A 12083-nucleotide genomic window follows, 5' to 3' on the forward strand; every position below is an offset into this window, starting at 1 on the left:
TACCCCCTTCACCCAAGGATCAAAACCTTATCAGTTTATGTTTTATCTCAAGAACAGCTATTTAGCCAGAAAAGCAAACACTCTTTTATATTAAGCTCATTGTTTTCAGGGGCAGGGGTTGACCTACACATACCTACAGCTTTCTCAAACCACCAAAGCCACATCACCAACTAGCTCCACTTTATCTTCCACTTGTTTGAGATTAAATAATTATGGGGAGTGTTTTTTCCAAAGAAGGAAAAGCTCCACGTATGGAGCTTGGTCAAAATGCAGGAGAGGAGGGGACTATGGAACTATAAACATTCCTTGTTCATATTCTTATCAATAAGCATCAGCATCCAAATGGAAATAGCTATGGAACAGACTTCTTTGACTCAAACAAAAAAACTCTGTTTTGGATCTGACAGATCTGTTCAGACATCATGAGGGGTATAGAGCACTGCATCATGGAGGAATTCCACCACTCCCAGCCATATCTACATTATTCTGTTTATTACATGTATATCCCAACTTCTTACCAATGAACACTAGTATTAGCCACACAATGACTTGTAACATGGGCTAAGCTGAAAGTAAGAGACCTGCCTAAGGGCAGCTTTGTGAACCTCAGGGATTTGAAATGAACATTCCAGCCATGGCGCCACATAGGCTGGATTAAAATGTTCTTGTGGCAGCCAGCTTGGTATAGTGGTTAGGAGTGTGGATTTCTAATCTGGCATGCCGGGTTCGATTCTGCACTCCCCTACATGCAGCCAGCTGGGTGACCTTGGGCTCGCTACGGTGCTGATAAAACTGTTCTGATCGAGCAGTGATATCAAGACTCTCTCAGCCTCACCTACCTCACAGGGTGTCTGTTGTGGGGAGAGAAAAGGGAAGGTGACTGTAAGCCGCTTTGAGCCTCCTTCAGGTAGATAAAAGCGGCATAGAAAAAACAACTCTTCTTCTTCTTCTTGATATCTATAGCTGGGAAATTTTTAGAACAAATCATCAAGCACTCGGTCCATGTGCAGCTAAACTGGATGGCTGTAATTACTAAGAGTCAGCATGGCTTTCTCATGAACAAGTCATGTCAGACTAACCTTATCTATTTTCTTGAAAAGGTTGCTTCCTTGTGGACATTGTTTACCTTGATTTCAGTAAGGCTTTTGATAAGGTTCCACATGATATTCTTGTTGACAAGTTGGTAAAACGTTGTATGGATCCTATTACTTTTAGGTAGATCAAGAATTGGTTGACAGATTGCACCCAAGGAGTGCTTGTAAATGGTTGGTCATCTTCTTGGAGAGGAGTGATGAGTGGAGTGCCTCAGGGATCAGTCCTGGGACCTGGCAGTAGTATGTGTGAAAAGGAACTGCAGGTCTTAGTAGACCAGACACTGAATATGAGTCGGCAATGTGACTTGGTAGCTAAAAAGGCAAACAGGATTTGGGGCTGTATTAAAAGAAGTATAATGCCCAAATCATGCAAGGTGATGTTACCACTTTACTCTGCTCTGGTAAGACCACACTTGTGTTCAGTTTTGGGCACCACGACTGAAGAAAGAAGTAGAGAAACTGGAGTGTGTCTAGAGCTTGAAGGGCTGTCATACAGAAGATGGTGCAGAGTTGTTTTCTTTTGCCCCAGACGGTTGGACCAGAACCAATGCACTGAAATTAATTCAAAAGAATTTTTGACTAAACATCTGGAGGAAGTTCCTGAGAGTTAGAACGGTTCCTCAGTGGAACAGGCTTCCTCGGGAGGTGGCAAGTTCTTTGGAAGTCTTTAAGCAGAGGATAGTCATCTGATAGAAATCCTGATTTCATGAACTTAAGTAGATTGTGAGTGGGTGGACAGGAAGGGATGTGCCACTGTTTGTCTCTTGCGGTCCTTCCTTGCATATCCAGGGAATTGCTGATTGCCACTGTAGGTGAATTTCCTCCTGGCTGGGCTGGATTCTTGAGATTTGGGGGGGGGGGTCACTTGGGCATGAAATTGGAGTTACTGTGCATAGGCAGGTAATTCCTACACTGTTCAGGGGGTTGGATTAGATGATCCGGAAGATCCTTTCCAACTCTATGATTCTATAATTCTAAAGTAATTGTATTGGTGCTTTATCATAAGCACAGGCTGTAGTTAACCACACCACCATCTTAACTATTGTAGAGATATTGAGCAGGTATGGACATGACATTTGTGACAGGGGCTTTGTACAACACTTTACAGGACCAGATTTAAGAAAGAAAATGTGACCCTGCCTTAAAAGTACCAGTTAAACAACTGCCCCCCCCCCCATACAGCCATGCAGGAGCAACTATATCAAAAGCAGAATGCACCTTTCTATCCTGTTAATCCCACTATTGTACTAAAAGAACAAAGTGGATTTATGTATATATGTGCCTTCAAGTTGAAATTTATCAAGCAATGCAAGTAAGGGGCTTATGGCAACCCAAGCAAGGAACCTTCAAGGCAAGCAAGAAGCAGAGATGGTCTCCCATCCACGTACTGAAACTGCTTAGCTTCTGAGAACTAACCACATCAGGCTATTCCTTGTCTCCTTCTCTTCCAAGCCAAGTATACCCATCACTATGGCCCATTAAGCATGCACATCTTACTGCAGATTTTCAGAGCAGTGAGCCTTTAATCTCAACTTCGGATTCTGTGCATGCTTTATGTACTATACTTGTTCCGCCAGTGTGTTTATTCTGCAGCTACAATTTTTTAAAAATTAACCACTTTTCTTAATAGGTACGGAACACCACTTGTGACATGTGGGGAATCGTGTCCAGTTTCTAAAAATAATTATGCAGTTGCCCAATGGCATTGCAAGTTGTGATTTTTGGCAATGTGTGCATGTGTGTGTGCCTGTGTAATGTCAGCTGCAACTCCATCACACTTTGCACTGGGCTGCAATTTGTATGGGGAAGGAGTCTTCTGGAAAAAGTTCTGGGAAATATTTTAAAAGTTTTATGCCACTAAATTGAAAAAAATGGGAGGGGGGTATTTTCTCTCTTGCCCGAGGGCAGCTGTATAGTAACACTTATTTCCTGACATTCCTTGCAAATTTACGTGTTTTCCTCTTTCTGATTCTCTAGTTGATCCTGTTTTTAAAAGCCTATCCTGGGCAGATTGTACTCTATCCTTCAAATGGATTGATCCCAAGTGATTCTTAAGTTCAGCTCTTTGCAGAAGGTTCATGTGGCTCAGGTGCTGTTTTAGTGTTAGGCTTCCATAGACTGCTGAAATAGTCATCCTCCTTTTGTATATTATTCATTAAAAGGAAAAATGTTTTCAGAGCTTTAGGTTTCCCATCCCAGTGTCTGTCTTTCCTTACAACTCATGTAAATTTATTCTGCAATGACAATCCTCTTTCCCTCTCATTTTGTTTGCACAAAGCGCTGAAATCCTATTGTATGGGGGGGTTACTAGAAATTCTGTCTTTTGCGTCTTTTCCCATCTCCCTTTCAAGTCAATACCAGGGAACTAAACCTCATGCAGTTCCTTTTAAACTTTCCCTCTGTCATTTAAAAATTGTAATTCAGTGATCCAAGACTAGTGATAGACTCATGTTCCTTGCAAAACAAAAATTAAAATGAGGAGAATGGATTACTGATTTTGTTTATTTTATTTGTTTATTGCATTTGTATATTAACACTCCTGGAATAGCCGTCTTGCAGCAGTTAACATGAATATATTAAAAATAGAACAGTCTAATACAACTAAAAAACAGTCCCACAATCCAGCCACCTCAAAAATCCCCACCGCAGTCATATTTCCCAGGGTTGGTGTTTAGAGGAGGAGCCCAAGGGAGGAGGATGGCAAAAGGTTCAGAGTAGGCAGAATGACCTTGATGGGGGCAGGAAGTGACCTTCAAGGAGCAGCAAAATGGATGGGGAAACTGAGTTTGTATGCTTTTTGCATTACTTTCAGCTTGGAAGTGAAACAAGGAAAAATCTGTACAAAAGCACGTGCAGAAAATCTAGAGAAACAGTGACCAGAAAGAGAACTGAGTGCTGAAGGGAAGAAAATTAATGCAGAACGAGAAAGAAAACCTGGTGGATATGCACAGTGAAAGTGAGAGAAAACACCATGCATAATAGGCCTATATCTAATAGTAAAAGCCAAGCCAGTTATGATAATAAAAGCAGCCCAACCTCCCACTGATAATGTAGGATGGAGTCCCCAACCTTTTTGAATCTGTGGGCCCCTTTGGAATTCTGATACAGTGTGATGGGCACAAACTCAAAATAGTTTCCACAGGAGGCAGAGCCAGCCACAAAATGTCAGGGAATGAAATTGTGCATAACTGTAACCGTAAATCTTCAGCATTTTATGCAGGACAAAATTTTAAATGAATATATTATTATGTAAAATATTTGCTTGTATACCCACAGCTAACAGTTAGTCTTTAGTGAAGAGTCTTGTGCTGTGATAGTTCTTTTTAAATCAGTCCAGCCAATCAGATCTCCAGTTGACAATGAGAAGTGTTCCTGCTTACAAGTCCCATCTGGCCCTTCCTGCTTTTTGAAAACACTTGGCAGGTGCCAGGAAAGGTCTCTGTGGGCACTATAGTGCCCTCGGACATCATGTTGCATTCCTGTGACATAGGGGAATTTCACCAATATGCAGAAAAGAATGACTTTGTAAATTAACCACCACCACTCTCTCAAGATCCATGTGGTCTTGAAATGTTTCAGGGGCATATACTATTGAGAGCAGCTAAGAGTCAACTAAAGAAAAAAGGGAGAATGAACATTAATCTGCACAAGCCCTGAAGATTTACAGACTGTACAAGGGCGATATTGTAAAGGTACACTGGATGGTTTACAAATTGTTCCCCTCCCCTCCTGCAGTTCTTTGCAGACAACCCCAGCTTGTACACCCAGGTTTTCAAGCTGTCTAGACAAGCAGCCTTATGAAATTTTCTATAATGAGGAACATAAAGTTTCCCATAAACAGCCATCATGTTGGGAGTTTTTAAAGCACCTTAGAATAGAGAGCAAAATCTATCACTCCATAGAGACAGTAGCCATGTCAGTCTAAAGTAATGGGAGAGGAGTGTTGTAAGCACTTGAAGACAATTGAATCGTTGCATGCACTTCTCGTAAACAATTGTAGGTTGTTGTAAAGAACCAGACAGGTGTCAGAAACATGGAAGTGTTCTCTTGTTATGTGATACATACACTTTTAAAAATTAAATTTTTTATTTTTATTTCTTTTGCTGACAAGCCAGTATTTCAGTGTTTTCACGGTACCTCCATGGGAGCAGCTGCAAGCAATATGGCTGAACTGAAGCACATTCTCATCCAGCAGATCCTTTAGAGATTTCCACTGATGCTGAGCAAGTCACTCATTTTGGAATTATTTTTAATTTTGAAAACTTTGGTAGAGAGTGGCCACTGGTTCACTTGTGCTGATGAGCAATCATGTATCCCTGTAAAAGAAAAAATGTAAAGGTATCCATTCAGTCCCATGGCAATATCCTGCTGTTTCAAGACCCTTTTTAATTTGTTAACCTACTTTCCACAGAAGAATGTGCTGTCTTTTCACCCCATACCACTCTCAGTAGCTAGGGATGCCTCAAATGATTGTGACTAATGTCTGACTATACTGTTTTGTGTTTCTGTTCTGTTAAAAATACTCCTGATATCTTATTCTTTTTTAATTTCTACTGCTTGATAAGAGAAGCCTGTTTCCATTACACTCCTCTCTTTTGTCAGCCCGCAAATACTTTAGAAACCTTATCCAAGGTGGAGAGCAAATCCTTCCTCTGGCCTTGATTGTGTCAGGTTACCTAGAGGTAGAAACTTGCTGGTCACCAGATAAGAACCTACAATGGCTACTCATCTGGCACAATTCACCTCAAAAGAGCCTGACCCTGAGTTCACATATATATGCCACGTGGCAATTGTAATGCTTTTTGCAGTATTAACAGTAAACAAGGGTAAAGATAAGTGGCCAGTAAGGACAGGCTTATCACACAGGGGGAACTGTTCTCCGTGTAGCTCAGAATTGCTCTGCCCAAAGTGGTGCTCAGACAGGGGAAAGTGAAGTGAATACACCGAGAGAGGAAGAGTCCTGTACACACATATCAGTCACTCACTGTGCATGCATTGCAATGGTATTTGTAACATTTCCAGAAGTACTTAGCAATTTTATGGCACTTTCAATATTCATAGTTCTTTGTGTACAATGTCACAGTAATCATTGCATACTTTTAAACAAGAAATTCTATCTTAATTTTCTTTTCTTTTTTGCACTTACATTTGTTTCATCTTGTACAAAAACATCTAAGGGAGCCAGTTTGGTATAGTGGTTAGGAGTACAGATTTCTAATCTGGCAAGCCGGGTTTGATTCCCTGCTCCCCCACATGCAGCCAGCTGGGTGACCTTGGGCTTGCCACAGCACTGATAGAGCTGCTCTGACCAAGCAGGAATATCAGGGCTCTCTCAGCCTCACCCACCTCACAGGGTGTCTGTTGTGGGGAGAGGAAAGGGAAGGCGATTGTGAGCTGCTTTGAGACTCCTGGTAGAGAAAAGCGGTATATAAGAACCAGCTCTTCTTCTTCTAACAAAAATATTTTAAAAGGAATCCTTACAAGAGTTTTGTAAAGTAGGCAATTGTTCTCATTCCCATATTGCAGATGGGAGACTGAGGCTGCCTATAGCCACCAAGTAACTTGTGTGGCTGATATGTGATTTTAACCTCTTGACTACTTCTTCTCCCACACACTGTGTGATACCAGCTGTCAGTAAAAGTTTCCACTCCCCACCAAACAGGGTAATGCTTTTTTTTGGCAAAATTAGTGTTAATAATGTTGCTTATGTGTTGGCTTCATTTCCAGTTTTTTTAGATTTGTAAGTTGGTGCTAGAAATGCTCTTGATAAACCAATCAAATCAACTGATTAAATAATGACAATATGTAAGAAGAAAAATACCTGTATTCAGCAGCTATAGAATAAGAGGCTTCTGTCATAATCACCAGATGACAAGCCCCCTGGAATCCAAATACAATCAGTATTTGTAGTGTTATTTCCCTAAAACCTTCCCAACTTTAATTAATTAATTAATTTTTATACCGCCCTACTGCCTTAAGGGCTTGGTGTGGTTTACAACATGGATTTAAATACATTTAAAATTAGTTTATGAATTAAATAAAAATTAAATATTATTTAAAATAGCATCAACTCACTAATAAAATTCTGTCTAACTACCCTCCACACACATGCACACACACTTCCTAACCATTATAATTTAACCACCTGGTGTCTATGACAGGTAGCATCTGTCACTGGCACGTGGAATGGGATGGGATGGAGTGGAGGAACTTGAAAGGAGAATGGTAGGAGGCCCAGTTTTGGCCTCAGCTATAGGCCTGGTTGCAAAGCACTGTCTTACAAGCCCTGCAGAACTGTGATAGCTCCACCAGGGCCCTGTTCTTGACTGGCAACGCATCCCACCAGAATGGAGCTAGAGGTAAAAAGGCCCTAACTCTGGTCAAGGCTAAGCCAATGTCTTTGGGGCCAAGGACTATCAATAGATTTGCACCAGATGAACAAAGTGGTCTCTGGGAAACATATTGGGAGAGGTGGCCCCTCTAATACACAGGTCCCAGACCACATAGGACTTTAAAGGTCAATACCAACACCTTGAACCTAATTCGAAACTTGACTGGAAATCAGTGCATCTGCCAGAGGTCCGGTCAAATATGCACCCCATGGGGGATCCTAGTAAGTACCCAGGCAGACACATTCTGCACCAGTTGTAATTTCTGGATCAGGATTAAGAGTAGCCCCACATACAGCAAGTTAAAGTAATCTAGTCTGGAGGTGACCATTGCATGGTTCACTGTGGCAAGATCTTCCAGGGCCAGAAAGAGCTTCACCCGGTACAGATAGACAAATGCCTGGCATGCTACCTTCTGAACACACCCCAAATATCAGCCTATTATGCACGTGCTCTTATTTTTTTGTTCTGACAAACCAATTAAAATATATATTTTATTACCTAACTCAAGAATGTTTCTCTGCTTTGCTAGCAAGACATTACTTATAAGGACTTCTTCTTTTCAGTTTAAACTAAACAATTAACTCAGACAGCACGTATCTACTGCCATTACTCACTGCTGAACAAACAGGAAAGTTTTCTACTATTATATTAATTCTAAAAACATGGTTTGCCACCTCCAGCCCTGTCTTAATATATTTCTTATATTAATTTAAGCCATTCCTACATATGTGTCACAAGAGCCTCTTGTGGCGCAGAGTGGTAAGGCAGCGACATGCTGTCTGAAGCTGTCTGCCCATGAGGTTGGGAGTTCGATCCCAGCAGCCAGCTCAAGGTTGACTCAGCCTTCCATCCTTCTGAGGTCGGTAAAATGAGTACCCAGCTTGCTGGGGGGTAAACGGTAATGACTGGGGAAGGCACTGGCAAACCACCCCATATTGAGTCTGCCATGAAAATGCTAGAGGGCGTCACCCCAAGGGTCAGGCATGACCTGGTGCTTGCACAGCGGATACCTTTACCTTACATATGTGTCAAGGCATCCAAATCCCATGGGTTCCCAGAGCTGGTATGTACAAGAAGCAGACGTTTGAAATTATACGGTATGAGTTTATTAGAACAAATCTCAGAATATCAATTTAAAGCAAGCAACTTCAAAAATAAGAAATACTAGCTTAACTAGCTAACACATTTAAGAATTGTATTAGATGGCACAATCTTAGTCATGAAATCACAGGCCACAGCTCAAAGATTCTCTACAGTTCTGTCCAGATCATGGTTGAGGTATTAATCCTTAAGAATCCAAGCTAGTCTTTCTTTATTTAAACCCTTAGGCCAATTAGTAACACCTGCAAGATAGACTATGTTGGTTACCATGTGCCTTAACCCTTGAGGCAAGGAATCAGGGGTGCTTTGCCTCACAACATGGTATCAAACCAATAGTCATTTCTTTACATTGCAAGTACCCAAATGTTCAACTTCAGATACTTCAGATTTTCAGCTATGATGTCTATTCCTGAGGTTAGGGGTATTGTGTATGTGTTTGGTTGCCTGAAAGTATAAATATTTATAAGGCTTTTTCTCTGCACAGACTCACAGTGGAAAGTACTGTCAACAAAGTTGCCTTTGTTTCAGTCTACTCCAAGTGATCTCCGGTCTTGTTAGGAGAGCCAGTTTGGTGCAGTGGTTAGGAGTAAGCTTGTGCGATTTGGCTGCTTTGGCGGCCGAATCGCACAAGCCTAGTTAGGAGTGCAGACTTCTAACCTGGCATGCCGGGTTCGATTCTGCACTCCCCCACATGCAACCAGCTGGGTGACCTTGGGCTCGCCATGGCACTGATAAAACAGTTCTGACCAAGCAGTGATATCAGGGCTCTCTCAGCCTCACCTATCCCACAGGGTGTCTGTTGTGGGGGGAAGAATGGGAAGGCAACTGTAAGCCGCTTTGAGCCTCCTTTGGGTAGAGAAAAGCGGCATATAAGAACCAACTCTTCTTCTTCTTCATCTTCTTCTTCGTGGACTGTGGAAACTTTTGGATTGCTGAGAACAGGGAGTGGACACCACAATATAATGGCTGCCATGGGGGATGGGGGAGAAAAACAATTCCAGAATGCTTGCCAGAGAAGGCTGTAAGCCAAGCATTCTCTAGCTGTGGAGGAAATAGTTTCGGAATGAGCACTCTCTGAAGCCACAACTCCTGGGTTCTTTTGGAGCTCTTCCTGGCTCCACAAAGCCAGGACTAAGTTATTACATTGGGGAAGAGGCAGCCACCATGGCACTCACATGTGTTGTACTGGGAGTCACTGGGTTAATCTTTTTTTGGTCCTGGCCCTGACCTGGTAGAATGAGCTCCCGGGAAACCTGAGGGCCTTGATGTTGCTATTAGAGTTCTGCAGAGCCTGCAAAATGGAGCTCTTCTGCCAGGTCTTTGGTTGAGGATAGAGCCAGGAAAAATGGGTGGGCCCTCCTCATGCTATGCAGCAACACCCAGCATACCCGACCCTAGGGGGTGGGTAGCTGCGGGGGTAGGGGGAGGGACTATATAGCCAATCTTGTTTTATCTTCTTTTTAAGCTATGTTCTGATGTTCTGTTATAGGGTGGGGTTTTTATCTTGTCTCCAGAAGTCCTCAAGCCACCCAAGAAGGGAACTGCCCTTCCCTGAGTCATTTGTTCCCAGCATATACTGCCCCTGAACACAGAATTTTAATGCATTTCATGGCTAAGACCCACTGGCAGCTGGAGGGACAGGACACAACAGCATTTAAGCTAGTTGCAATCTGCACATCTTATGGCGTGGCCAGTGTCTACACAAATTTGAAATTTAAAAAATACTAAAAAGCAGATTGGATAAGGATGGTAGGTCTTAACAAAAGACTGAGATCTTTCCAATGTGGAGGGGTTTCATGTCAAATGCAAGCATCAATATTAGAATGTCAATGCTCTAATAGTAATTTAAATCACCATTTGCTGAGTGATCTTGGACTCATCACTCTGAACTTTATCTCACATGGTGATTATAACGATAAAAAAGAGGAAAGAACCCATTGAAGAAAGGGTGGGCTCATGACATAATGGGGATGGCTTAAGAAAAACCTGCTTCAGAACGAGGTGACTATAGGGTTATAAATCCATTTGCTGTTGTGGTCCCCACATTTTTTTTAAATTAAAACAACATGGAGAATGTAATACATTCATACATAACGGTTAATTTGCCTCTGAGAGAGATGCAAATGTGAGGTAAAATGACAGAAGGGTTGAAAAATTAATTATCTGACAACTACCACTGGGCAACCTGTTACCATACCACTTGCATGGCTCAAGGACTGACTCTTGCTTCTGTTCAACGGCAGTCACCCCATGAAAACCATTGTGGAGGAATGGTTAAAGTTGCTGGTAAATAACACTAGAAAGTTTCCAACTAGGATCTAGAAGACCCAGGTTCAAATCTCCAGTCTGCGATGGAAACTCACTGGGTGACCTTTGGCCACTCATACACTTTCTGCCTACGTGGTTGTTAGGATTAAATGGAGGAGAATGATGTTTTGGGTTCCCATTGTGGAGTAAGGTGGGGTATAAATGTAGCAAATAAATAAATATAGCTGATGTGGGGGGGGGCAATAAAAGGTAGGTTAGCTGGTAGTTGTTGGGAAGGAGAAAAAGGTAAAAATATGGGAAAGAGGAAATACTGTAAGGAGAGAATACAGGTGAAAGTCAAGTACCCCCACAAATCCTTGTAAGTTCCACACCAGACAACTGGGCCTAGTTCATCTGGTACCGTGCAACTTGCCCAGCGTTTTCCCATGAAGAAGCCTCTTGGTGGGGGTGGGGAGCTGAAGACAAGAGGGCAGATAAAGATAGGTTGGTGGGTGGGAAGGAAAGAAGGCAGCAGGAAAAGGGGAGTCTCTGTGGTAGATTTCAGGAAAAGGAAAGAGGAAATACTGAGGGAATTAAATTAATCTTTGGGCACCCCCCATTTGTAAGATTCCTAAGTTTCCCTCAATTGCTTACTAGAACCAAGTTATCTAATTCACTGGAAAATTTATTGATAAGCAACAATTTGGAACTACTTCCCATTTTTCTTTTGAGATAACCTCTAAATTGGAAACAAAAGCTGCTACATTTGTATGCTTACTGTATTCAAGAGATTTAGATTAAAAGCCATGTGAAGCTGGTTGGATCAAGTGATAAAGTCTTATCAGAGGATACCAGCAAACTTCAAGGTCAGGCAGATATTTAAACCTTTGTTTCCTACATCAAATCTAATATTCTAAACCACTGAACTAAGGCCAGGTCACACCAGGCTCCTTTACTGGGCTCATGTTTACACTCAGGAAAACCATCTCAGTAAAACTTTCCCACATATCCATACAATGTAACTAAGAAAGTAACTGGTTGAAAAATCCTAACCAGTAAAAAACCAAGGATTAAAACTTCTCAATCCATTTGTTTTTGCTCAGGGGGGTTGGACCAGTGCATACATTATCTTGGGCTATATACAGTAGCCAACATATCTGGCAGCAATCCGAATCCTAAGAGGTATCTGAGGATTTTTCTTGTTGACAGTTCAGTAGGCTGGGCTGACCCAATGTCACCTAAATCAAAA

This window comes from Paroedura picta, chromosome 4 (assembly GCF_049243985.1).
Source record: "Paroedura picta isolate Pp20150507F chromosome 4, Ppicta_v3.0, whole genome shotgun sequence".
Lineage (NCBI taxonomy): Eukaryota > Metazoa > Chordata > Lepidosauria > Squamata > Gekkonidae > Paroedura > Paroedura picta.